Source organism: Carettochelys insculpta, chromosome 1 (genome assembly GCF_033958435.1).
Source record: "Carettochelys insculpta isolate YL-2023 chromosome 1, ASM3395843v1, whole genome shotgun sequence".
Classification (NCBI taxonomy): Eukaryota; Metazoa; Chordata; order Testudines; family Carettochelyidae; genus Carettochelys; species Carettochelys insculpta.
The window spans coordinates 349107645-349133848 of NC_134137.1; the positions used below are offsets into that span (position 1 = coordinate 349107645).

Consider the following 26204-nt stretch of genomic DNA (forward strand, 5'->3'; position numbering starts at 1 on the left):
ATCCCAGTGAGCATTCACCTTCTGACTTTCTATTACCTGAAATGGTCCCTTCCTAAATTCTGGTGCAATATGCTGAAGAAGACTCAAATAAATTCTCAAATGGAAGACTAGGGGAAAATAGCAAAGTTGGAAGCTGTAATATGCTCTCTTTCTTACATACATCTTGCTCTTTTTTATTAGCCTCTGGATGGCACATGCAGTGTAAGTTCAAGTATAGAACTGCAAAATGATACTACTTCAGAGGATTGTTGAATTAATACAATAAATTCTTGACTCTGGAGTAAAAAAGGGAGTGAGAAATCTAGCTTTTGCCAGAAATGGAAGAAGCTTTTTTTAGCAACACCTCTTATTAATTCCGCATACTGGAGATACTGCAGTTCTTAATCATTTACTATTGGTATTACTCTTAAAATGCTCGATTTTTGAAGCGCCTGTTTATCCCTGTCTCATATTGCAAATGGAAAAGTGCAAATCTGTACTTTAAGGGTGCGTCTGCACTTGCATTCCTCTTTCGAAAGAGGCATGCAAATGAAGGAAATCAAAATGCAAATGAGATGCAAATTTGCATATCTGACCCCTCATTTGCATATTCTTATTTCAAAAGAGCTTCTTTCAAAGGAAGAAAACCAGTGTAGATGCTGCTCTTTCAAAAGTAAACCCCATCTTCGAAAGAATCCTTCTTCCCATTAAATAAAGGGTTTACTTTCAAAAGAGCAGCATCTGTACTGGTTTTCTTCTTTTAAAAGAAGGTATTTTGAAATAAGAATATGCAAATGAGGTGTCAGTATGCAAATATGCACCTCATTTGCATTTTTGATTTCCCTCATTTGCATACCTCTTTCGAAAGTGGAATGCAAGTGTAGATGCACCCTAAGTAAAGAGGATTTGATTGCCAAGACAGTTTGTTTTAGAGTAGATGTGGTATGGTGTATTACAGTACGGAGTAGGTGTTCTTTTGCAGCATAGTGTCATTTCCAAAAAGGAGATGCTTAACAAAAGCTAATATTTGCATAAACCAAAGATCCAGCAGCTGAAGGTTCTGAGCAGGTTGTACTTATTGATGTTAATGGGTATAACATACACAGTGCTTCCCGAGGTTTGGACGAGGGATGGGGAACTTCCAGCACACTGGTTGCACATACTTCTTCAAGGTTAGCTACAGGCAGGTTGCAAGACAGTTTGTTTACATGAGCATCCCTGGGCACAGTTTGTCATTCCCAGCCAATAGAAGCTGTGGACATGGATCCCATTTCCTTCAGCTCTCATTGGCCAGGAACAGGAAATCGCACCTACTGGGAGCTGATGGACACCATGCCTCCAGCCACACAGGTAAACTATCTCAGAGCCTGCTAGTGGTTAACCCCAATGAACTGAGTGCAGCCCAGAGGTTCCTAGCCCCAGTTTGGACCCTTCTCAATACTGTTTTTCAGTTATATAAATTATGTGCCAAAAATAAGCCATTTCAGTTTTCACCCTAGGCCTGGACAGAAAGCTATAATTTTTCAATATTATCTATATAATCTGTGAAGTTGGACACTATACTTCTGTATCGATTACATTTGCTATTTTTAAATTATTTATTTTTATTGTTTTACATGTAAGAAGGCTGCATATTCACACACTGGTACTGCAACCACAGTTCATGATTAATTGTCCCAAACAGAAAGTGGTTTACCCTGATTGGTTTAACTATTTTAGATAGAGCACTTGCTTCCCTTCAGTGAGATGAACAACGTAATCAAAACACAAGTTTTAAATTTTATTGGTTGCAGAAAACTTTAGAATGTGTGAGAAATATTTCCCTCTGGGAAGCAGAAAGACTCTAAAAGTAAGGCATAAAAAATTCCAATAGACAAGAATGAGTGGGAGAACCAAATGTAATGTTGTCTATAGAGGGTTTAGAGGCTGAAATGGAGGACCGCTAAAGGGTAAATCTTCACAGTACGCATAGGGGAATTAAATGCGGAGTGACAACAAGGGGGCTGTGCACATGTTCTTTGTGCACCGGTGTAAAAATAGACTCATTTAAAATTGTTTTTCTGTAGTGATAATACCACTGGTTTCAGAACAGTGCATGGGCAATTCTAGCAATAAATTAAATTTATGTAGCATTCTTCATAGAAGGTATTCCAGAGCTCAGTGCAGGAGAACTAGCTAGGGATAGCATTTTGGTGGGTGGTTCAGTGACTCTGGTGTGGTCTGAAAGGAAAAGTGACCTACCTGTACAGAAAAGGAGCAAAGTAAAACAGGCCCAGTCGCCTTTATACAGAAAACTCTTTCATAGCAGAGGCAACAAAAATGATTAAGGGGCTGGAGCACAAGACCTATGAGGAAAGGCTGAGGGATTTGAGCTTGTTTAGTTTACAGAAGAGAAGACTGAGGGGTGATTTAATAGCAGCCTTCAACTTCCTGAAAGGCTGCTCTAAAGAGGATGGAAAGAAACTGTTCTCAGTGGTGATACAAAGAACAAGGAGCAGTGGTCTGAAGTTACAGAAGGAGAGGAGTAGGTTGGATATTAGGAAAAACTACTTCACCAGGAGAGTGGTGAAGCACTGGAATGCGTTGCCTAGAGAGGTGGTGGATTCTCCATCCCTAGAGGTTTTTAAGTCCTGGCTTGACAAGATCCTGGCTGGGATGACTTAGATGGGGTTGATCCTGCTTGAAGCAGGGGGCTGGACTAGATGACCTCCTGAGGTCCCTTCCAGCCCTATGATTCTATGTTATCTGGCATTCTATCATCTGGAACTCTCAAATAACCTGCATTTTAACCATAAGTAAATTTTAGTTACATTTTCCATAAGTACAGTATAGTGAAGGTAAATACAAATGAATACAGCAAAATACAGTGTAAGTTTACAGTGTACAACACTACTGCTGTTGGTAAATAAAAGCACTCTGCATGCAATTTTATTTGTTTCTCTTTCGTGTTATGATCTATTATCTAGAATATTTGAATATCCAGCAACCTCCCAGTCCTGGGGCTGATGTATATGAAAGAGTTTACTTTATAAATCTAATTTGTGAAACCTGGAAGTTTTTCCCTTTGTCTCTGCATCACAGTAAGCCCCAGCTCCACCCCAGCTGATTAACTGGATTTTCTCAGTACTTGGTCAGTTAAGTGTTTTACAGAGACTGTACAATTTTATAAAGGTGTGATGGAAGTCATTAATCACCCAATTAGTATCTCAGTGGCTTGGACTAAAGAATGAATGGTAAAATTCTCCAAAATGGATGAAAGACATCATCCCAGGTGTGTGTTTCATTCGATCAGTTTTGCAGATTCTAAAACCTAACAGTTGTTATCCACACAGGGCAAAGTTTTAACCCTGAGTTCTGTAACTGGGATCCCAGGAGAGACATACTGAGGTTACTCAGTTAGGACAAACTGTAAAAAATGGGGCAGACACTCTTAAAAGCCAGTGCATATTCCAATGCTAATATCTACCAAATCAAAACTGCTTCTACAGTATCTTACCAGTTACCCAGAAGCCAAAACACTGTTCTCTTACAGCAACCCAGCCTTAGGCCTCCACCCAGACACTCAAGTCAAATATGCTGAGGATTACTGAAAGTTTTATTCACCACAGAAGGAAGTTCTACCAACCCTAAAAGGACTGGACACATTATCTCGCAGGTTAATGAATATTTCAGCTCTTACCCAAATATAGGTTGTACCTCCCTGGTCCAGCACCCTTGAGACCTTATTGGTCCCAAACCAGGGATGTTACTGTACCAGAGGAGGTCAGTGCTCCCCTGCTGACTGCCAGCACCACTCCAGAGTGTCAGCCCATTCCCAGATGCCGCCCTCACCCCAGCCTCCAGCTTTCTGGGCCTAGCAAGGCTCCTGCTCCCCAGCCACCAATGACTTCCCAGCAGCTACCTGTTGCTCAGCTGCAGTTCCCCCGAGGCTTCCCACCCCTAGCTGCCATGACCTGCTCTTGCTAGCTTCCTGGCCCCTGACACCAGCTGCCTGGCCCCAGTGGGGGCTTCCAGCCATGGGACTCCCTGCTGGCGCCCACTACTGTCCACTGTAGCTCTCTGGTTCAGTAACATGCCGGACCACAGAGGTTGCTGGATTTCAGAGGTTGAACCTATACATGCTTACAGACAAGTCTGAGTAACTAAATTTTAATTTATTAAAAAGGAAAAGAGAGTATTACTTAAAAGATCAGCGCACATGCACACGTGAGTATAATTCTGAAATCAGATTCACAGCAAAGATGGTGAGCTTTGTAGTTGCAGAAGAGTTCTTTTAGAATTAGTCCATCGGTTGTAGTCCAATGTCCTTATTCAAGGTGATCCGGGTGGGACTGGAGAACTCAGATTTTTGTTTTAAGCTTCCTCTACATGAAGGAGATATGAGATGACAGAATCAGGACCCAAGAAACCTTTATACAATTCCAGTCCTTCTCTTGACAGTTTGGAGTCTTTATGCAATCATGCAGACTTTGAAATAGACTGATTAGACCGATTTTTTAAGCATGACCAATAATTAGCTACATGGATTAACATAAGGCAACTGTTTTCCACCATTCATAGGTGATTTGCTATACACCTCACAGTGAGCTCAATATAGTGATTTATAGTATTTACAGTTCATGTTAATATTTCTTTTTGATCTTTGAATTAACAGAATACAGTATACACAGGAGCCATTTGGTTACATTGTTTTCTTATATAAATGATGTTACAGGTTAACAAACAAAACCACAATCATTACCTAACAAGTCTCAGAGGGGTAGCTGTGTTAGTCTGTAGTTTCACAAATAAGACTAAATCTCTAAGGTGCCATGGGACTGCTTATTATTCATTATCTGTCAGTATGTCCCTAAAGGTTGAATTTGAATCATTAATCCAGTGATTTCCTTAACCCTTTCTGGCCATATGTTGCAGATGTCTAAGGAAAAGTCCCTTAATCCACATTTATGATGTGACTTTCAAATAAGCCTAAAAATGGTTGGCTGGAATTGACTGTATAAATATTGGAAATACTTTTCCCCAGCTTCTGCATAGTGGACAGGTGTATTGTTAAATGATTTTTATACAAAAGATAGATTGTTTAGCTTTCCTTGTATGTAGATAGGGTTGAAGTTTGGAGGAGGGAGCAGAACTACCTTTTTCATCTCTTGTATAAAGAAAACAATGTCCCCGGTAAATGAATAACAATGATAGTATTAAAGGTTAACTCATATGACTTTCTTATTTAACAAAGCATTGGGGATGATGCTGAAAATAAAGTAATGGAGGAAAGATCAGCTTAGCTTCTAAACCTTAAAACAAAAATCACAATGTGAAATTTCACTTGAATAGCCTAGACAAGTGCTTCAAGTCTTGCAATCTCATTATAAGTGTACTTACAGCACCGACGTAAGACCACTGGAGAGACCCTGAGTTTGGAAAGAGAATGGTAATGCAATCAAGGTTTTTTAGAAATCAGAACTATTTTAAAAGGAAAAACCTCAAAGGATTAATCTCTTGTGGTGAGACACTAAAGTACAGTGGTAATAATTCTGGCATGCATGGTCATTAAAATGAGATTTCACAAGTAGCCAGAGGAAATTAATATGTTATGCATCATTCTGCAAAAATCTCTGTAAATCTCCACAGTGGCAATGTGCTGCACGAAGGTACAGTTTTGAATACTAATCAAGTTTCAGAAACTCCTTCAGAATTATTCTTTCCTGTTATGTTTATGCAGACCTATTACAAAAAATTAACTATATTTTCAGGGTAGAATATATATATTAACATGGAATGATAAGCAAGTCCTGCTACACTCCCACAGTACATTTTAATCAGAACTATGAAGCTGAGCCCAGTACCATTTGTTTCTCTGATGATAAACACTGTTTAAATACAGTTGTATGTGATGAACTTTGTAATGTTATAATAAATTCAGTACTCATTCATTCTATGTTTATTAATTCACTACCATGCCAATTTGAAAATTAGAACATTATGTATCTATAGGAAACATGCTACATGACTTAAAAATTACCTAACAAATATATTTTGGATATATCTATTAACAAGAACAACGAGAAGTCCTTTGACACCTTATAAACTAACAGATTTTATTGAGCATACACTTTTGTGGGCAAAGACCCACCTCATCAGATGCTCACAAAAGCTTATGCTCCAAAAAATCTGTTAGTCTATAAGGTGCCACAGGATTTCTCATTGTTTTTGCGGATACAGATTAACACAGCTACCCTCTAATACTTGTCACCATGCAAGGCTCTGTTAACAAGGAATCAATAAACAAGGGCATACATATTGAGGTCCTTCAGGGATCAGTTCCCTATTCAGTCTTTGTTTTCAATTATCTGGAGAAAGAAATAAAATAATTAAGGATAAAATTTGCAGATGGCCCAAAGATTTCCATGTACCACTCCAGAAGTGACAATCACTTCTACAGAAGAATCTATCAAGATTCTGTGTCTGGAAGTGGGAACTAGAAAAATCAAAACTGCAAAAAAGGCAAACATCTTCAACAGTGAGGATAGGTAACACTGGAACATCTTATTAAAGGCTGTGGTAGTTTATACATCAGTTAGAGTCTTTAAATCATGACTAAGTGCCTCTTTCTGAAAGATATTTGGTTCACCCACAATTTATTGGTCCTTGTGTGGAAATTATGAGATGAAATTCTATATCTTGTGTTATTCAGGAGGTCAGATTAGATGACAGCAGGCCCTTGTGGGCTTAAAAGTCTATGCACTACTCACAAGACTACTTCCTTTTCAATGTCTATGGTCGTTCAGTTCTTTCAGTCTCTAGGGGTAGCTGTGTTAGTCTGTAGCTCCACAAATAAAAATCAGTCCCATGGCACCTTAGATACTAACAAATTTATTAGGTCACAAGCTTGCATGGGCAAAACCCACTTCCTCAGATGAAAATGGAGAGGAAAAACAGAATCCAGGGTTTATATATTGGAGTGTTGGTTGAGCAGGGGAGGGCAGGAAGAAAAGTTACTTGTCAATAGTAAGGCCAGTTAATGACAAAGACTCAGTAGGACGTGTCTCATTCCTGCAAGTACCAAAAATATTTTTCCATCTGTGTTACAGAAACTGCTGTAAGGGTAGAAGAGTTTCCAGGTTTTTTTAATTGATTCTATTACCTCAACTATTTAATTTTGACTGAAAAGCAGTGTAGATTTATTATTGGATTAGCAAAAATAATATTGATTTTTGGTGAACTTAATGGAACATGACAGTTATTTCAAAGGTTTCAATTGTAATGGATTAAAGTGAGCTTTCCAGCTATAGAATTCTGTCATTTATATAAATAGCATCTTATTTACATTGCTTAAGGTAAATTAACATAAGATCTAGACATTCACTCAATAGGAACAATGTAGTGTCTCTGAAAATACTAATAAATGGGATAAGGATACACCAACAATCCAAGCCACTTATATTCAGAATGGTTTTTGTTTGCTTGTTTTTAAACATCCATAAAGTAGCAAAGTCAACAATAAACAAGCTGAACATTATGTGAAAGTTACAAGATGAGCTGCATGTTCCCAAGAAATTTATATTGCAGCTAGGAATCATCAGTTTACTCATCTGCAAGTGATTTCTATTCTTAGGGCAAAAAAGCAGTTTTGTTTAAAGACTAACAAAATAATTTGTTAGGTGATGAGCTTTCAGACAGATACACTTTAGATCTGGAAAATTCAATAGGCTTTCATCTAAGTTCTCAAATAGGCTATATGCACAAAGCCATTGTTCAGACAGCTTATCTGATAAGCCCAAGGGCTTGCTGACATCAGAGGAAAAAATTCAAAATGGCACTCACTAGTAAGATCTTGGGCTACACTGCATTCTCCTTTTGGAGGAGGAATGCAAATGAGGGAGATTGAAAATGCAAATGAAGTGCTGATTTACAAATCTCACACTTGATTTGCATAATCTCATGTGATCACGTTTCAAAAAGAGACTTTTCCCAAAACAAAAAAGCTGTGTAGACAGGGTTCCTTTGGAAACAAACCCCATTTTTGAAAAAGCCTTTCTTCCAGAAACAAAATAGGAAGAAGGGTTCTTTCAAAAATGGGGTTTGTATTTGAAGCAACCCCATCTATATGGCTGTTTTTTTTCCAGAAAAGCCTCTTCCAGAAGCACAATGGTGTGAGAATATGCAAATGAGGCTCAAGATATGTAAACCTGTGCTTCGTTTGCATTTTTGATCTTGCTCATTTGCATTCTGCTTCCAAAAGAGGAATGCAGTGTAGATGTAGCCTACATGTCTTATAATTGACATCAGTGAGTTTTGGACTGGCCCATAGACAAGGGCAGGGAAACTTTGCATTTAGCAGTTTGACATTTCATACACTTTACAGAAAGTTTGTGTAAATGTAATTCCCAGAGTCTTTTAATTCCTGAGATGGAAGCCTGACACTTGCCTACTTTTCCCTTACCCACTGCCCACAAAGAAACAGCAGCATTTGTTTTAACAGATTCTTTACCCACAACAGAGATTTTCTCTGTTAGAGTAGGACAAGATGGGACTGGATCAGTTATTCTGCATTGGTGTATTTCCTGTTATAAACTGCGGCATGTTCAGAAAGGAAGTGAAATGTCTCAGACTACACTCAAAAACATGCAGTCATAGGCACCCGTATAGCTCAGTTTCCACAAATGCTGTCCATCTGATCCCATAGATGTTACAGTGCCCATACTTCAGTGGGAAGAAGCTGACCCTAACTTTATGTGTCAGGACCAAAGGTGATGGAAAGCACAAAGGGAATATTCTAAATATAAGCTCAGTTGTTTCTGGAAAAGGAAAGAATTGCGTGAGGCATGATGTGAAACTTTTAGGCTTTTTGACCTTCCCCAAGCCTGGACAATTTGGGTTGTAACATGGGTGAAAAATACTTCTGCCAACTCACTTAAGAAATTTCAGTCCTTCCAACCAAAGAGGTTCTAAAGTTTAAATACAGTCACAGTTTCATCACATCCATCTATATTACTGTATGTGGGGAAGACCTGTTGCTGCAGAAAGTTAGAAAAATAGTCAAGTAAAAGGCACCACAAATAAACTCCACTTAGAAAGACTACATAAGCACACAGAAATGGAGTGTTTAAGTTTCTTTTAGATGTTTAAGCCAAATGGTCTCTTCTAGAACTTCATGAATGATAGTGTGCAAAATCTGAAGAGGCAGGGGATCTCTTGACTCCTCAGAACTCAGGAATTTATTTTGTTAGTTTTCAGAGTACATATGAGCCCACAGAGTTAAAGTTATTAACATGACCTGTCCAACCTCAAATAGGATTTGGCAGCCTGACTATCTCAGTTGGTAGACCATCAGACTTTTTAGGGGGATGGATAGCTCAGTGGTTTGCGCATGGGCCTGCTAAACCTAGGGATATGAGCTCAGCCCTTGGGGGGACCATTTAGGGATCTGAGTCAAATAGATTTAAACTAAAAAAAAGGTGTGGGGGATGGTGCTTGGCCCTGCCAAGAGGGCAGGGGACTAGACTCAATGACCTCCCAAGGTCCCTTCCAGCTCTATGAGCTGTGTATACAGAGGCCTCATCCTGCTAAGTACCATAGCTAAAACCATCACCACTTTTATTTAGGATTCACAAAAGAAAAGATAGTTAAAAGCTTTCATGTTAACATCCTTTATTCCCTTTAGCAGGAGCCTTTTATAAGGACAGTGTATTTGACAGTTTTTAGGTGATAACTGTCATTTTTGAGCTGCTGTTCTGCTTCTTAAAAATAGTGCACAGACCAGTGATCCTTTTAGACACCCATTTATGTCCAGGCTTATCAGGTCTCACAATTTATCAGAAGTCCCAGAACTTAGGCCCAGCCCAAACCCAGAAGTCTACACAACCTGAGTGAGTCCCATGAGCTCAAGCTGACTGGCACAGTCCAGCTGCATGTTTTTCCTTGCTATGTATACATACCCACATGTGTACCAGGTTGGAACTAACTGCGCCTAGAGGCACTTTTTCACTCCTTGACTGACATAGGGCTCTGCCCAAGTGATGGGAAGAAATAGCTGTCCCCTCTTCACGTTGTCCACCAGCTAGGACTAATTTCCAACATGACAGTGTTGATATATTGATTTCCAGTCCCACAGCTCTTCTGTTTATCAGCTATGATCTTAACACCGTCTTTGAGTTATAGCATCAGGACTTTGCCGGGCTGCCTGTCACTAGCAAAGCATTGTGAGAGACAGCCCAAGCTGCAAAAGCAACAAGGGGAGCTGTGGCACCTTCTAGACTAACAGAAATGTATGAGCATAAGTTTTTGTGGGCAAAGACCCACTTTGTCAGATGCAGGTACTTTTTGCAGGTACAGATGCAAGCTGGAGAGTTAAGTGGGCACATCAGTATCCCAGCTCCTGGTTATACCCTTGGGATCCTGTCACAATGCCATTTTGAGAGGCCCCACATACTGAAGGACACACACCCTGCCCTGAGCTCCCCCTGCTCTGAAATGTTCTGAGAATTCTTGCAGTTCTCAACCACAGAAATGTCACAAGAATGACCGACTGTGAGCATGAACAGAGGGGATTTTGCCCTTTCTTATCCTTTTTGTATTCCCCATTTCATCTCCATTATGCAGTGGAGGGGATCAAATAGTCCTCTCCATCACTTTATGTCTATTAGGGCCTGATTCAAAGTGAACGTAGTCTTTACATTGCCCCTAGTGCTTGATATGTAATTTGCCATTTTATCCATGTTGGATATAAGTAAGGGGCTTACTCAAGCCATCCATCAGACCCAAAGAGCACACAATGGGAATTTTTATGGTCCCCAATGCTGCAGCATCAATAGGACATCATAAAAGGTCTCCTGTGAGTCTGCAGTTAATACCTTTTCCAGAAAGAATAATGTCACGGGGTGAACTCACTGTCATGGCACCTCCTGCCGGTTGCTCAGGGAGTTAGCTTCCTCTTCAGCAGGGTGCTTCCTTCTGGCTGTTTTGTCCTCCATGCTCCAGTATCAGGACCCACATCACTCCTAGATCACAGTGTCCCCCTCAGGGACTGCTCTCCAGTTTTTACAGTTCCTTTCCCTCTTCCGCTACAGTTCCTCCTTCAGGGGGGTGGGTCTCTGCAGTCCTGTCTCAGGGCTCCCACCACTGCCACCTGTAGCCCCTGCCTAGCTCCTCATCCCAGGGTGAGCCACAGTTCATATAAGCCACCCCTCAGAGTGACTAGGTTCTGTATACGGGAGGGAGGGAAGGTACTCAGACCTGCTCACTTCTCTGAGTCCTGAGCCGGGGACTATCTGGCAGCAGCCTTGTCCTGCCCTCCTCCTCTCTCCCTTGACCACCTCTCACTCCTTGGACCGCTTCCCCTGACACCCCTTGGACTTTCTATGGCAGGTCCAGCAGCCTGGCAGGAGTCAGGCTGCAGCCTCTCCCTAGCTCCCCTTAGCATGCCCAGCATTGATCTAGCTAAGATGCTGGTGCTTACTGGGAGCTGGTCCTGCAGCTCCCCTGGTCAGGACCCAATTGCTGCAAAACCTTACATCCTTATATTCAGGGTTGCTCCAGCAAGCTGCCCTATGATTTGCTCCCCCATGAGCCCTTTCCTTATTGGCTTGTGTGTTGTGCAGGCTCCCAGCAGCCTGCATTAACTCCTTCCCTATCCCTCTTTAAATTGGTGCAGTGTGGGTATGAGGCATGGACAAGAGCTATACAGTATCTGGCTTTTGTGCCCTCTCTCTTACTTCTTCCTAAGGCCACCACAATTTATCCCTGAGCTAGGCCCTTAATGAGAAACTCACATGCAATGCTTTTCATTTCTCATCCATCCCATGAAGTTCTGTCCCATAGTGTTCCAATATGGAGCCTTCAAGCCAAAATAAGATGGATTTAATACAGTGTTGTCAAAGTCATGTTGGCCCCAGGATATTAGAACAACAAGGGAGGGCAGGGTGATATCTTTTACGGGACCATATTCTCTTGGCGAGAGAGACAAGCTTTTGAATTTACAGAGCCCAGATCTGAACAAGAGCTCTGGGTAAACTTGAAAGCTTACGTTTCTCCTCAACAGAAGTTGGTCCAATAAAAGATGTTACCTCACCCACTCTGTATCTTTAATATCCAGGATCCAACATTACTGTAAACAACTTTACAGGTTGTCATATGTCCATCCTTATTTGAAGGAGAAGGAAGTTTTTCATAACTAAATCCATTTTGCACATGTTATTAGTTTGGGAAGTCTCAATAATACTTTTTTTTCTTTTTGCCTCTAATCAAGGGAGAAGAATCTTCCTTCAACAATACAATTCTTTTCCTGCAGATTTGTTCTCAAGAATCCCAGTTATGCAAGCAATCAGACTGGATGATTTTGTTTTGGACTTGATTTTTTTCCAGCAGTACTGATTACCGTCAAGCATGGGCAGCGCTTATCATATGCTGGGGGAGGCCACATCTCTCCAAACAAGCAAGCATGGCCCTGCTCGCATTCTGCCCTACCTCCCCACACAGGCCTTTCCTTCTGCTTTGGACTAAGTGTGTGAAACCAGTCTCCCTGTGTGATCGACTTGGCTTGGGCTGGAATTGCACCATCCTCCTTATAGAGCTCTGGGGCTGGTGGAGGGGAGCACGTGGCCCACCCTTCCAGCACTCCAGGGCTGGACCACACTGTGCACTCTCCTGGCACTCCAGGGCTGGAGGTGCTAGCCTGGGGCAAGGGCCAGCAGTTGTGGTGGAGAGGGCTCTTGGCTCCAGTAGAGGGTGCAGAAAAGGTGGGAACTTCAGAAAGGACAGGGCTGGGAGTTAGCCTACCACATGCTGCCCGTGTCCCCAGTTGGAAGTTTTTGGCCACAGATATCTGAAGTAATTACTTAGGGAGTAATGCTTTTGCAGAGTGGTTCCTAGACAGATTTCACAAAGCATTGCAAGTGTATTTAACTTCACAGTTCTGACTGAAACCATGCGCGGTCCTTTGAAAACGTCCCTTTTTCATAGCCTACTCTTTTCAAAATCAACTTTCCTATACTTCAGACTGACATGTGGACCAATTAACCCTAGACAAGTTACCCATAGTACTGGAGATACTCCCGGTTAATTTGTCGGCCACTACTATCTTTGTGGACAAACTGACAACTGTCCCTTTCAGTCTCCCCTCGGTATACTCAAAAATGTCTCCATCTCATCACAGTCTGCTTTTGAACAATGGTGATTTTCTGCTTTTGTGAATCCCAGTAGAACAGATTTCCTTTAATATATGTGTTTTCTAGAATGAAATATATGGCTTTAAATAGGAAATGATTCTATTCCTCCTGCTTCCCCCACCTCTTGGGTAAGCTGTGCCAGAGTTTATATTCTGTTCATAATGTTCTTAGCTTTCCTTCTAATTTTGGTATAAGAAAAAGAGGAAAAGAGACAGCGTACTCAGCCTAACATGCATGCTGAGATGGCAGTGCAGAAATAGCTCTGATTTGTACATTTTATGCAAATTAACGGAGTGCATTTACATTCTGGTATCAGTGTTTCAGACAACTTCATACCCAGCTGTCATCTCGTTTACTACTGTATTCAGCTGCACTACTATCAAAGTGAACATTACTCAGTTCAAACACGAACCACTTTAATACATTTTATATCTGATTGCTCTGAATCTTGGCATGTAAAACTAGCCTGTGACAGATAATTTGCCTTACTTCTTTAAACATCTACTGTATGTTTACATGGCACTTTAAAAATAATTTGGAGCACTAGATACTGAAATTTATACTATTAATTAACATATATATGAGCTGACTCAATCCATTATCAAGGAGATTTGGAAATAATTTAAAAACAAAAATATCCCTCATCCTAGCTTTAAACCATAAATACAACTTTAAATAAATAATATGGAATCAGGCACACAGACTCATGGATGATAGATGTCCATGTAGCAACCTCAGGAAGATATAAACTCTCCACCTTTTTTGCAAATCAGTGGGATTTATGCTTAAAACCTGCATAATCTCAAGTATATTTATTGTGCTTCATATATTCTAGCTTTTCTGAATTTTTTTTTATCTCAGTTGACTGTGTTACATACACCTGTCTCTCTCTGTGACTTAGCTGGAAGAATAAACTGAATAGAAATATAGTGTCATAAAGATCTCCTATTTAAGACCAAGTCTATTATCACTTTAATATCAGATGCATCTTCTCTTAGAGGACACATACTTTGCTCTTGCAAGGGGATAGACCCAATCATCTGTCTCTGAGCACTGCACTCAGAGGTCTGGAGATGAGCTCAACTGTATATCAGCTGATACAAAGAGTGGGCAAAGCAGAAGTCCAATTTCAATGTACTTGGAGAGAACTGTAGAAGTAAGAAGAGAGATATGATCATTTGGGGTTTCTGAGTAGAAGACAGTAGCATTTTTAAAAATGACTAATATAAGTGTGTAAATCCCAATTATCTAAGGTGACCTAAGCCTTTTAAAACTGTACCTCCCAGAGCAGGGCAGAAAGACCTGCTGAAGTTGTGGTGAGTGGAACATCTTACTTGCCTCTGAAGAGCCGTGTCTACACGTGCACGCTACTTCGAAGTAGCAGCACTAACTTCGAAATAGCGCCCGTCATGGCTACACGCGCCGGGCGCTATTTCGAAGTTAACTTCGACGTTAGGCGGCGAGACGTCGAAATCGCTAACCCCATGAGGGGATAGGAATAGCGCCGTACTTCGACATTCAACGTCGAAGTAGGGACCGTGTAGTCGTTGCGCGTCCCGCAACTTCAAAATAGCGGGGTCCGCCATGGCGGCCATCAGCTGAGGGGTTGAGAGATGCTCTCTCTCCAGCCCCTGCGGGGCTCTATGGTCACCGTGGGCAGCAGCCCTTAGCCCAGGGCTTCTGGCTGCTGCTGCGGCAGCTGGGGATCCATGCTGCAGGCACAGGGTCTGCAACCAGTTGTAGGCTCTGTGTATCTTGTGTTGTTTAGTGCAACTGTGTCTGGGAGGGGCCCTTTAAGGGAGCGGCTTGCTGTTGAGTCCACCCTGTGACCCTGTCTGCAGCTGTGCCTGGCACCCTTATTTTGATGTGTGCTACTTTGGCGTGTAGACGTTCCCTCGCAGCGCCTATTTCGGTGTGGTGCCGCGCAACGTCGAAGTTGAACATCGATGTTGCCAGCCCTGGAGGACGTGTAGACGTTACTCATCGAAATAGCCTATTTCAATGTTGGCTTCACGTGTAGACGTAGCCAAGGAGTGCAGCCTCTCAGAGATTCCAGAGACTAATGACAACTCTGTAATAAGAATCATGGCCATTGGAGTGGAATTCATGTGGTTTTGTGAGAAAAAAAAACTGATGGACAGATCATTTGGAAACTATTTTGAATGTAAATTTTAATTGTTTTTACATATTCATAGAATATAGAATCCTAGGGCTGGAAGGGACCTCCGGAAGTTATCTAGTCCAGCCCCCTGCGGAAAGCAGGATCAAACCCCATAAATCATCCCAGAAATGACTATGTCAAGCTGGGACTCAAAAACCTCAAGGGATGTAGATTCACCACCTCTCTAGGTAGCGCATTCTAGTGCTTCACCACTCTCCTGGTGAAAGTTTTTCCTAATATTCAACCTACACCTCTCCTTCTGTAACTTCAGACCTTTGCTCCTTGTTCCGCCATCCGTCACCACTGAGAAGAGTCTCTCTCCATCCTCTTCAGAGCCCCCTTTCAGGAAGTGGAAGGTTGCTATCAAATCACCCCTCAGTCTTCTCTTTTGCAAACTAAATAAACCCAGATCTCTCAGCCTCTCCTCATCGGTCATGTGCTCCAGCCCCCTAATCATTATGGCTACGTCTACACTAGCCAAAAACTTCGTTTACTAATGAAGCGCTGAAATACATATTCAGAGCCTCATTAGCATGCGGGCGTCCGCGGCACTTCGAAATTGACGCGGCTCACCGCCGCGCAGCTTGTCCAGACGGGGCTCCTTTTCAAAAGGACCCCGCCTACTTTGAAGTCCCATTATTCCTATGAGCAGATGGGAATTAGGGGACTTTGAAGTAGGCGGGGTACTTTCGAAAAGGAGCCCCATCTGGACGAGCCACGCGGCGTCAATTTCGAAGTGCCGCGGCCGCCCGCATGTTAATGAGGTGCTGAATATGTATTTCAGCGCTTCATTAGTAAGCTTCGAAATGACCATTTGCATGGCCATTTCGAAGTTTTTGCCTAGTGTAGACATGGCCTATGTTATGTATTATATAATCAATACTATAATGAGAATCTCTGGCTGAGGCAATTGGTGAGTGGGGGCAGGGGGTTCAAGGAAAGGCAATGGCCATATGCTCTTCCTCAGCCTGGGGAATAGCTGGAACAACCCACCCCTGCCCCAAGCTCTGCTCCCTTCCGAGCCCTTTCTTCTCTCCCTCACCACCCTTGCTCCACCCTTGCTCCAGGACAGTGGTGAGAAGGGGAGGGGCTTGGGCAAGAGGAATGGACAGACCCCTCCCTGGTCCACCAGTACCCCTTGGCCAGATTGTGAAACTGCTGTGGCCATGGGTGGCCTGTGGGCTGGAAGTTTGTGATGTCTGCTTCAGAGTAAAGGTCCGTGTAACTCATGGATCTTCTGGGTGTGGAGTACTGTCACATCTAGCGGCACTGAGACCACTTACAGAGATTAAGGATTGACAGCTTATCTAATAGCTGTGTGACCTTTGGTTCATGTGACAGAGGTTCATGCACTAAGCTCCAAAGGTCTCGTGTTTGGTTCTGCCTCTAGACAACAGGATCCCTCAACATTAATGTTGTCACTGATTCATTTCTTAAAACATTTTCATGTATTATTTGTTTTTTCAGTGTAATCATTTCTTTAATGACATTGTTTCATTCACAAGTAAGTTTTTCAGCTTAGATTCCTATAGGCCTTGTATACGTTCTCTCCAGATTTTTCTACCCTGTGCTGTGAGATTTCTTTCCTAAGTTGATTTACATTTTTCTCAGGTATGCTAGAAGGAATGATGTCTATTGCCTCTTCAATTTGTCTCAATTTTTCTTTCATGAGCTTTCACTTTTTCCTCTTTTTCAACTGTTGATTTGTAGTGCTGCAGTATGTCGCAGTAAGCAGTGCACAAATTAGCATCAAGTAGGTCTCAGGTTTTTAAACTGGAGAGTTCATTCCCCTTAATTTATAGCAATCTGTATCAAATCACTTTTCTTTGCCTTCTCCTCGTAATGGGTTTTTTCCCCCTCTGGTTTTGTGGTTTGGATTTGATTTGCTGCTCTCTTGAGGGCTCAGCGAAGGATTGGCAGTAATGCTAATGGCATTTTTCATTTACTAGTACCTATGGATGGCAGCCATAGACACAGCAACCTGAAACAAATCATCACTATTATTTTTAATGATTATATAGAGGGAAATGGATGCATTGTTACCTATTAGCAATGTGTTTTTGGGGAAACAGGGCATAAAACTAACGGAAGATACCCCAGACACACCTAGAGCCTCAGACTGAAAAAACACAAAACACACTGAAACCGGCAGGAGTGGATACACCTAAATCCCACCAACAAGGGTGATTGGATTAATGAACCACCTTTAGCCTCATCTACATCAAAGACAGCTCCATTAGTATACAGAATGGAGAAAAGCACAGATTGCCCTGTATTCTGGGATACAGAATGTTGGGGAGCACTGCCTGGTGAGAAATCTGTGGATGGAGGCTAATGAACCAAGGCCTGTCCACATCCAGATCAGTAATTATCACATCAATTTGAGTAATAAATCCTCTATTGGTACCCAGAATACTGAAACTGTCTAACAGCATTACGAGAGCTCTCAAAGAAATACTGCCCATAGCCAGGAATGATCAGTTTCTATTGTCCAGACCAAGGATGAGCAAACATTTTATGTTGGGCCCCACATTTCACCCCTGCAATTAGCAGGGCCCTTCACCTGTGTAATGGAATCCATCAGCTCATGGGAATAAGGGGACTTCGAAGTAGGCAGGGTCCTTTCGAAAAAGAGCCCTGTTGGGACGAGCCGCGCGGCGGCGGCGAGGCAGTGAGGCGTGTCAGTTTCGAAGTGCCGCTGCCGCCCGCATGCTAATGAAGCGCTGAATATGCATTTCAGCGCTTCATTAGTAAACTTCGAAATGGCCATTTGCGTGGCCATTTCGAAGTTTGGGGCTAGTGTAGACGTAGCCAAGGAGTCTAATTCAAAGTTCCCATTAAATCCTTGAGACAGAATTCCACAAGAAGTCTCCCTTTAGCCTGTAATGCGACCTTTTGGGGGGCACGAGTAGACTTCAAGAGAAACAAGAATGATGGATGCTCTCCAAATCTCCCTGGACCATAACAAAGTACAGCAGTGCCATTCACAGGAAAGCAAATTATCTTTGGATCCATTCCCATACCCGCCAGCATGCCAATAACTTTCCCACAATTACCTTTCAGTTCAAATAAAAAAGGCTAGAGGCATAGAAGCCTTTTTGACAAGCTTTCAGGATTTGTTTTCCCAGACTGTTTCCAATCGTTACTATAATTAATATTTTAAAATATAAGCATAAAAAGACCATAAAAACACTCAAAAGAATTTTCAGAGAGAATGATGTCATCCCTTTCATCAGATGAAAGATCTTACTAGTTAGGTCATTGTTTACTCATCAGTTCAGAATGTCATTCAGCATTTTAATTTCAAAATACATTTTTGTCTCTACTTTACTACCTTGGTCATTAGGTTTCTTTCTTTAGAAGCATTAAAGGACAAAATTCTGCCTTCAGCCATAGGTACCTAATTTTAATGAGATGTGTGTGCTTTTATTTGGAAGAATTTTGGCCCAAGTTTATTCCTTTCACTTTTCCTGAGGTGATCTGAGTGATGCATTTCTGATATTTTTCAGATGGTTTCTCCTCATGAAGAGAGGAAACAACCTGGAATTGCTAATGGGGAGCGGAAAGCACCCATGCCAAAAGCTGTCCAAAGTAAACTGTAAGTTTCACTACTTGGGAATTTGAAACTGTGACTATCCTTTAAATTCCACAATATATATCACCGCTAGCCATACCTAGATCTCTCCATTGGGCCAGAATGTGCTGTCCCTTCTGGGAATGTGCAAGAGTAGATGAAAGGAACCTTTTTCCCACTTGCACTCCTACACAAGGAGCCAGGCACTGTGGCCTAGTGGTGACAGACCTGGCATAGGCCTCAGAAGACATGGCTTCAATACTGGGCTCTGCCATGGCCCTGCTGGGTGACATTGTTTAAATCACTTTGCTCTGTGCCTCACTTCCCTATCTGTAAAATGAGGATAATAAGATTGATCCCAGCTTAAGGGCTGAGCACATTTGCCACTGGCTAGTGAGGCAAGCTACCTGAAAGAGCTGGAAAAGGAGGAGTCTGGGCTTTAAGCCTATCTTATTCTATACCAAACAATCTGGTCCAGAGGAAAGTACATGCTGCACCCTACTAAAGAATGGCACAGACACTGAGTTTCCTTGGAGTTCCACCAGAAAGTCTCCAGGTGCACCTGCTAAAGTAGTGTAAGCCCTCCAGGTGCCAGCTCATGCCTGAATGATCACTGACACATACGGAGCTGAAAACAGGCTGGTTTATGTGTGTTAGCATTGTTAAACCTGTTGATAAGAATGTGTTTAGTTTTGATTGAATGCTTGTAGGATGCTTTCACTCATAACATCTGTTGCGATGGTATAAAATTACATTGATTGCTTGTGTTGTAAAGTTCTCTGAGGCTACGTCTACCCTAGAGTGATCTGTCGACAGAAGTTGCTGTCCACAGATTTTCTGGGAACATGTTAAAATATTGTTGTTTGTTATATATAAAATGGTGAGGAATGTTGTAAGCCCTATGAAATCGGTTATCCTGATATGTGTGTTTTTCATGACATTATAACCAGTGTACCTTTTATACAGTGTTCTCTGTCAGGTCTAGCCTATGAGCTATAATATTTCTGAAAGCAACAAAGGCCACTTTCATCTATTTAAAATTACCATATCCGATTGTGGTGGGATAGCTATTGACAGGAGTGAAATCTACCCCAGGGTAAAATTTGCTTTTAAGACTTGTGGGTGAGATAATGAAATGGGGGGGCTTACTTTATCATCCACCCTCTTATTAGCTGCTTTTGCCTGCTACTCATCCCCTATGTTGCTCTTTCACTATATATATTACTGCTACTTTACAATAGTTGCTACTAGTTACTAAGGGGATGATCTGGGAAAGGAGAAGAAATTATAGGTGCAAAAAATGACTTGCAAAGAGAAGAAATGGGTTTGTGTCTTCTTTCCCACCCTGCTCCCCTTATTGCAATCCATTTCTTACGAGGCATAAAGAAAGCTTGAAACAGGTGTTTCATCAGCAAAACCCCTGGAGCATCCACTTTCCCAAGGCATTCTGTTGAGAGGAAGTCGACAGAATGAGGCACTTCTGTCAACAGCATTCTGCCACTTGCCCAAGAGGCAGAACACCTCTGTTGATAGTTTTTTTTTCTACAGAAAGCCTGTCTGGATGCTCCAGGGGGCCCTCTGTCAACAGACAGGGCTTCTGAGAGGCTGGGCCGCCCTGTCTGCTGTGCCTCCGGTTGGTCATCTTGTTGAGAGAGTAGCCAGACTGCCCAGCTGCTCATTGTCAACAGAGCGGATCGCTCTTTTGATCCACTTGGCAGTCTGGCCACGATCTGTCGATAGAAGTTTTGTCAGAAGATTTCTTCTGACAGAAACGTCTGTCGACAAATGGCTCTAGTGTAGACGTAGTCTTTGTTCACAAAAGGTTTGTTTTCTGAGTAATTTAACACTAGATATTGATGACTCATCTAGTTTGTTTTTCCTAGAAAGCTGGAAACCTTGTGTTAATGACATAATACATATCAATGAAACGAAACTTCATTCACTGAGGGGGAGAAGTGATTTTTGTTCAGCTAAACCTTAAGAAACTGCAGGATGAAAGACTTCTTCTGTTAAAAATTAAATATGCTAGGTCCCTTCACTGAATGTCTGAGAACTCTCAAATCATTTCTCTGCATCTACCAAGGAAGACCTCCAGCAAAATCAGGAAATACCATAGTTACTGAATCAGAATAAAACCCAACTTGAAAAAAAATAGTCTTTCACTATAAAGAAACAAAGAGCACTAAATCCCACTTTTCTCCCTTTGAAATGACTTTTAATTTAGTCAGTTTCACAACTGGCATAAGCAATTGCAGCTTCACTGCAGTCCACTAAAGTGTATGGACTGTTTTCAACTCAGCAAGTACAGTCTTTAACTCACAATCACTCCCTCCTGGTTAAATACTAGTGATTCACACTAAGAGCTCTACATAAATAGTTGCATACTAGAAGCTATTTTCAGGGAACAGCAGCCTCTTTTGTCAATTCTAGAAAGCTCCGGAACAGTGGGGAATGACAACAACTTCTTTAATGCTGGGTACTGGCCAATTTTCTATTAACTGGCTATTTGCCTATAACAATTTAGTCAGAAGAATCTTATCTTAGGAGGCAAGACTGTTCAGTCACAGTAAGAACATGCTATCACCTCATGAAAAAGAAAGGGAAAGTAGAAATGCAACAAGGGAAGCGTACAAATATGAATTACCCACCAGGAGAAATGAAAAAACAAATTGACAGGGCCAGACAAATACCCAGAGTCCAGCTACTCCAAGATAGGCCCAAAAAAGCCAAGAACAAAACACCACTGGTTATTACCTACAGCCGCCAACTCAAACCACTACAAAGCATTATTAAAGACCTATAACCTATCCTTAATCAGGATGGCACACTCCAGAAGGCCCTACGTGACAGGCCTGTTCTCTCCTACAGACAACCGCCCAACCTTACAAGGATTCTCACCCACAACCACAGTTTATACCGCAGGAACACCAGTCCTGCAACTTTTCCTTGCAAGAAAGCCCGTTGCCAGCTTTGTCCACATATGTATTCTGGAGATAACATCACTGGACCCAACCAGGTTTTTCACAGAATCACGGGCACACTCTGGCGTTCCTCAACTAACATATATGCCATCACGTGCCAACAATGCCCAGATGCTTTGTATATTGGACAGACTTTAAACTCTCTTAGACAAAGAATTAATGGGCACAAAACAGACATAAAAACACTCCTAATCCACAAATCAGTCAGCCAGGATTTTAATGGAGTGTGCCATTCTGTTAATGACCTGAAGGTTTGCATCTTACTGAAGAGGAATTTTCACACTACTTTGGAAAGAGAGGCTGCTGAACTCGCTTTTATATTCAAATTCGACACATTAACACATGGTTTGAACTGGGATGGGAATTTTTTAGGTCATTATAGGGGCTCTTTTGCATACTTGCCTTAAACTAATTCTTGACTGTCCCCCTCCCACTTCTGCCCCTCTACTCTCTGATTTGCTCAACTCGATAATATTTGTCTGATTTGTCAGCCTTGATTACTATTTTTGGTTCTCTGTGCCTTAAATATTGAGTCTGTTCTGCTATGGCTATGATCTGAAGAAGTGGGTCTGTCCCACAAAAGCTCATACCTAATAAATTATTCTGTTAGTCTTTAAAGTGCTACTGGACTGCTTTTTTGTTCTGAGACAAATATGTAGTAGTGGAAAAGAGGAAGGTGCAACTACCACTTACAAAATATCCATTTTACAGCTGCAGCACTTTAGTTCTGCAGTGTTGAAAAGACAGCTGCAGGAAAGCATTCACAAATAACAAGAGGCCCTGTAGCACCTTAGAGACTTACAAATTCATTAAGTCATGGACTTTCATGGGTAAAATCCACTTCCTCAGATGAATGGAGTAGAAAAATAGAATCCAGAGCTTATACAGTGGGGGTAGGGGGAGAATGGGAGAAAAGGAACAGAAAAGCATGTGAGAGAAACCAGGTAATAGGGCAACTCTGTGCAAAGGGTAATTAGCAGGGACAATTAAGGTGGTCACTTGGAAAGGGTTCCTTCTGTATTATGCATCTCATTGCTATACCATAAGCTCAGGACCAACGTACGTTACTGATAAACATTCAAAAACTTTACTGTTATTTCTGCTCGGAAGAAGAGAAGTCATTTTATTCTGAATGTATCTCTTGTAAGTTTAATACTATGTTATATAAGTAAGCTGAACTTGTATCTGTTTGTTCCCAATAAAAACACAGTTGCTTTATTGTGCCAAGGTATAATTAAACCCAAAGATATTCTTAAGAAAAATGCTGAATTAAGGAAACCTGGCAGTAGCATATCAGGAGATTCTCTAGCCTTGAACAAATAGACATTGTTAGCAACTAAAAGTGAAATCCCCCTACTTCGTCAGCACTTAACCTAGATCTCCAGAACCTTCACAGTCCACTGTTTTACCCTAATCTGCTCTGAAGCTTTGGGGCTATATAACTCACACCCAGATTATGATTTGATAAACATTTGGAGTATAGTCACAGAGATTTTCCCAGATTGGAAGAAGTGGGTCAGTCCCATGAAAGCTCATCACCTAATAAATTATTTTGTTAGTGTTTAAAGTACTACAGAACTGCTTTTTTAGTTGGGATATATTCATTACTGAAGTAACTCCACTGACTTGCATGTGCAGCAGCTTGCAACTTTTTGTTATTCTTTTGTTGTTAAAGCAAGACAATTAAAATCGTCTCTGTTGAATCTGGCATTTAAATCTGGGGAATTGTTCTTTTTAAGCCAGGAGTCACATAATGTGACTCAAACTTTAATAAAGAAATGAGTGTGCTGACAGTTTCCCTCCCAGTCGGCCTACAGGGATAATTAACAAGACGTATGCATTTTAGATAGCTTTGAATGTGACTTAGCTGATACAAACAATGAGAGCCAGTGCTATGAGTGGGAACCAAGGATCTTAAATTTTGCAGTCCCGAATATCTTGGCACTTAATTTACAGGTACGTATACAGCCAGTGAATAATGAATGGAAAACTCAAGACCCTGGTATTTGGCATAATGGACAATTCAAATAGGAGAGGTAGACGCCACAGAGAATGAGTAGATGATACAGTAGACTGGTGCAGAGCTAGTCTACAGAAACTAAGCCACTCCGCACTGGACAGGGAAAGATGGAAGGAAATAGTGAAAGAGAGGCATCAGACACCAACGGGCATTGAGCCCATGGTTGATGATGATGACGATGATGATGATGACACAGTCCAGGAACAATGCAGGGATCCACAAAACCAGGTGCAGTACCAAGGTTTCCCATATGGTGAATAGAGAGAGATAAGAACCTAAGAATACCATCCACCTGATGACTCATGCATCTGATGAAGTGGGTCTTTGCCCATGAAAGCTTATGGTCCAAAATAACTGTTAGTTGATAAGGTGCCACAAGACTTCTTGTTCATCCACCAAAGTTAGCATGGGAGGCAAGGAACCACCTAAGCTACCCAACAGGACATGCTGATCAGAGGTATGGTGTGTTATCCTCTCAAAAACATGTACTTAAATCCATGGGAAATTGTTAGCTTTCCACCAGTAAGCTTCCTCCTTGCAATTCCAGCTAAAACAATGCCTATTCTCCCTTACAGGTAACACTGTACATAGCAGCAGCATTATTTCCAGTAAACAAACTTGTTTGTCGTAATGATTGTCTGAACAAGAAGTACGATTGATTGGACTTCTGGCTGCTAAAGTTTTACTTTGTTTTTTGGTTTTGAGTTCAGTTATGTAATAACAATAATTTTAGGTTTGTAAGTTGCACTTTCACAATAAACAAATCACACTACTCTACTTTTGAGGTAAAAATTGAAGCACACTATTTTTTTGCAAATACTTATACTATAAAGGGAGCATTGCACATATTATGGACAAACATCCAAAAACAATGATAATATATTTAAATTGCTATTCTATTTTGTTGACCAGTGTGATTAAAATTGATTTTCAAATAATTTGTTTTGCGTTAATTGCTTTAGTTAATGGTAATTAATTCACAGCCATAATACTTATCCACCATGGAACAATCATTGGCCCAAAGGGAGGAATGACTACTTAACCCAGTGGCTAGGTTACACACGTGAGAGGTGGGATACCTCAGATATAGTTCTCCTGCTTCTATCACACTTCAATTAGTATAGCTCCACAGTGAATGCTTCAACAGCAGAGACTGAGGGAGTTCCCCCTCTTTTCTCCTGAAAATATCCCATAGATCTCAGGCTATATTTATAGTGCAGTTTTATCTCTAAATAATTTATGAAATTTGCACAATGTAATTGTGAAAATTATTTTGAGATAGGTCCTTATTTCGAACTCTGCTGCCATCCAAATGGCACCAATGTCTGAAATAAGGACCTATTTCAAAGGTTCTGTTACCCTTCTCACAAAGAGGAGTAGCAGAACCAGAATACTATGCTCGAAATAGTGCTGCTATTCACTGATATTTCAAGAGTGGGGGCAAAAGCTGCAGAGTTGCTATATTGGGACTTCTGTTCTGAAATAGGAACCACAATCTAAACATAGCCTCAGTGATAAGAGCATTGCCCTGAGAGATGAGACCCCTGTTCAAATCCTTTTTCCCCAGTTAGCAGAATGGCAATAGCCCCATCAGATTCCAATCCATATCTCAGGAATTTGGCTGAGACGTGCCCTCTGGGAGTCTGCCAATGGCAGAATGCCCAAAAAGGGAAGGACAGGTGCTCTGATCAGGTAGTTTCTCCACTGAGTACATAACCAGAAGCAGGAAATTCCCTCCACATGGGCAAGAGTCTATAAAAAGAGAACTCTGGCAGTTACCATTTTGTTCTCAGTCTTCGGCCTCCATCTTCTCAATAATTTACAGAAAACATCTCTGCTATGAACTAAGCCAGAATGGACTGGGGATCCGTCGAACAAAGGATGTATTTCCCGAGACTTTTAAGATAGCAGCCTTTACCACCTGCTGCAGCCTTCATCAAGAGATTTGATTGGTGGTTGTAATTTAACCACTTGATGAAGTTTTCTTGCACCGTATTCTTTTTCTTTCTTTCTTTCTTTCTTTCTTAATAAATCTTTAGGCTATGTCTACACTAGAAGCATCTGTCTACAGAAGTTACTGTTGGAAGAGATGACAAAATTTCTGTTGACAGATTGCATCTACACATAAAATGATCACTCTTTTGATCCACTCTGTTGACAAAAGGCCTCTCCTAGAGCATCTACATGGCTTTTTTGTCAACAGTTTCTGTTGACAAAATGTATTTTGTGTGTAGATGCTCTGAGTTTTGTCGACATAATGACAGTTTTCTTTACAAAGCCCTCTAGAGGAGACATGATCTTAGATTTTATCTTCTAAAGAATTGGC

The 26204-nt window shown here is 41.4% G+C and overlaps 1 protein-coding gene across 3 annotated transcripts in view; it reads left to right on the forward strand.

Annotated features, from left to right (window-relative positions):
* CERK (ceramide kinase) overlaps positions 1–26204 on the forward strand; it is a 131985-nt gene that overhangs the window by 10654 nt on the left and 95127 nt on the right. Inside the window, exons 2-3 of one of the 3 annotated variants that reach the window (XM_075015922.1) lie at positions 12224–12477; positions 18813–18901. The gene's annotated coding sequence lies outside the window, so the exon portion shown is untranslated. Of the gene's footprint in view, positions 1–12223; positions 12478–12515; positions 12714–18812; positions 18902–26204 lie in introns of those variants that run through there. The other 2 variants (XM_075015940.1, XM_075015932.1) reach the window with 2 other exon arrangements.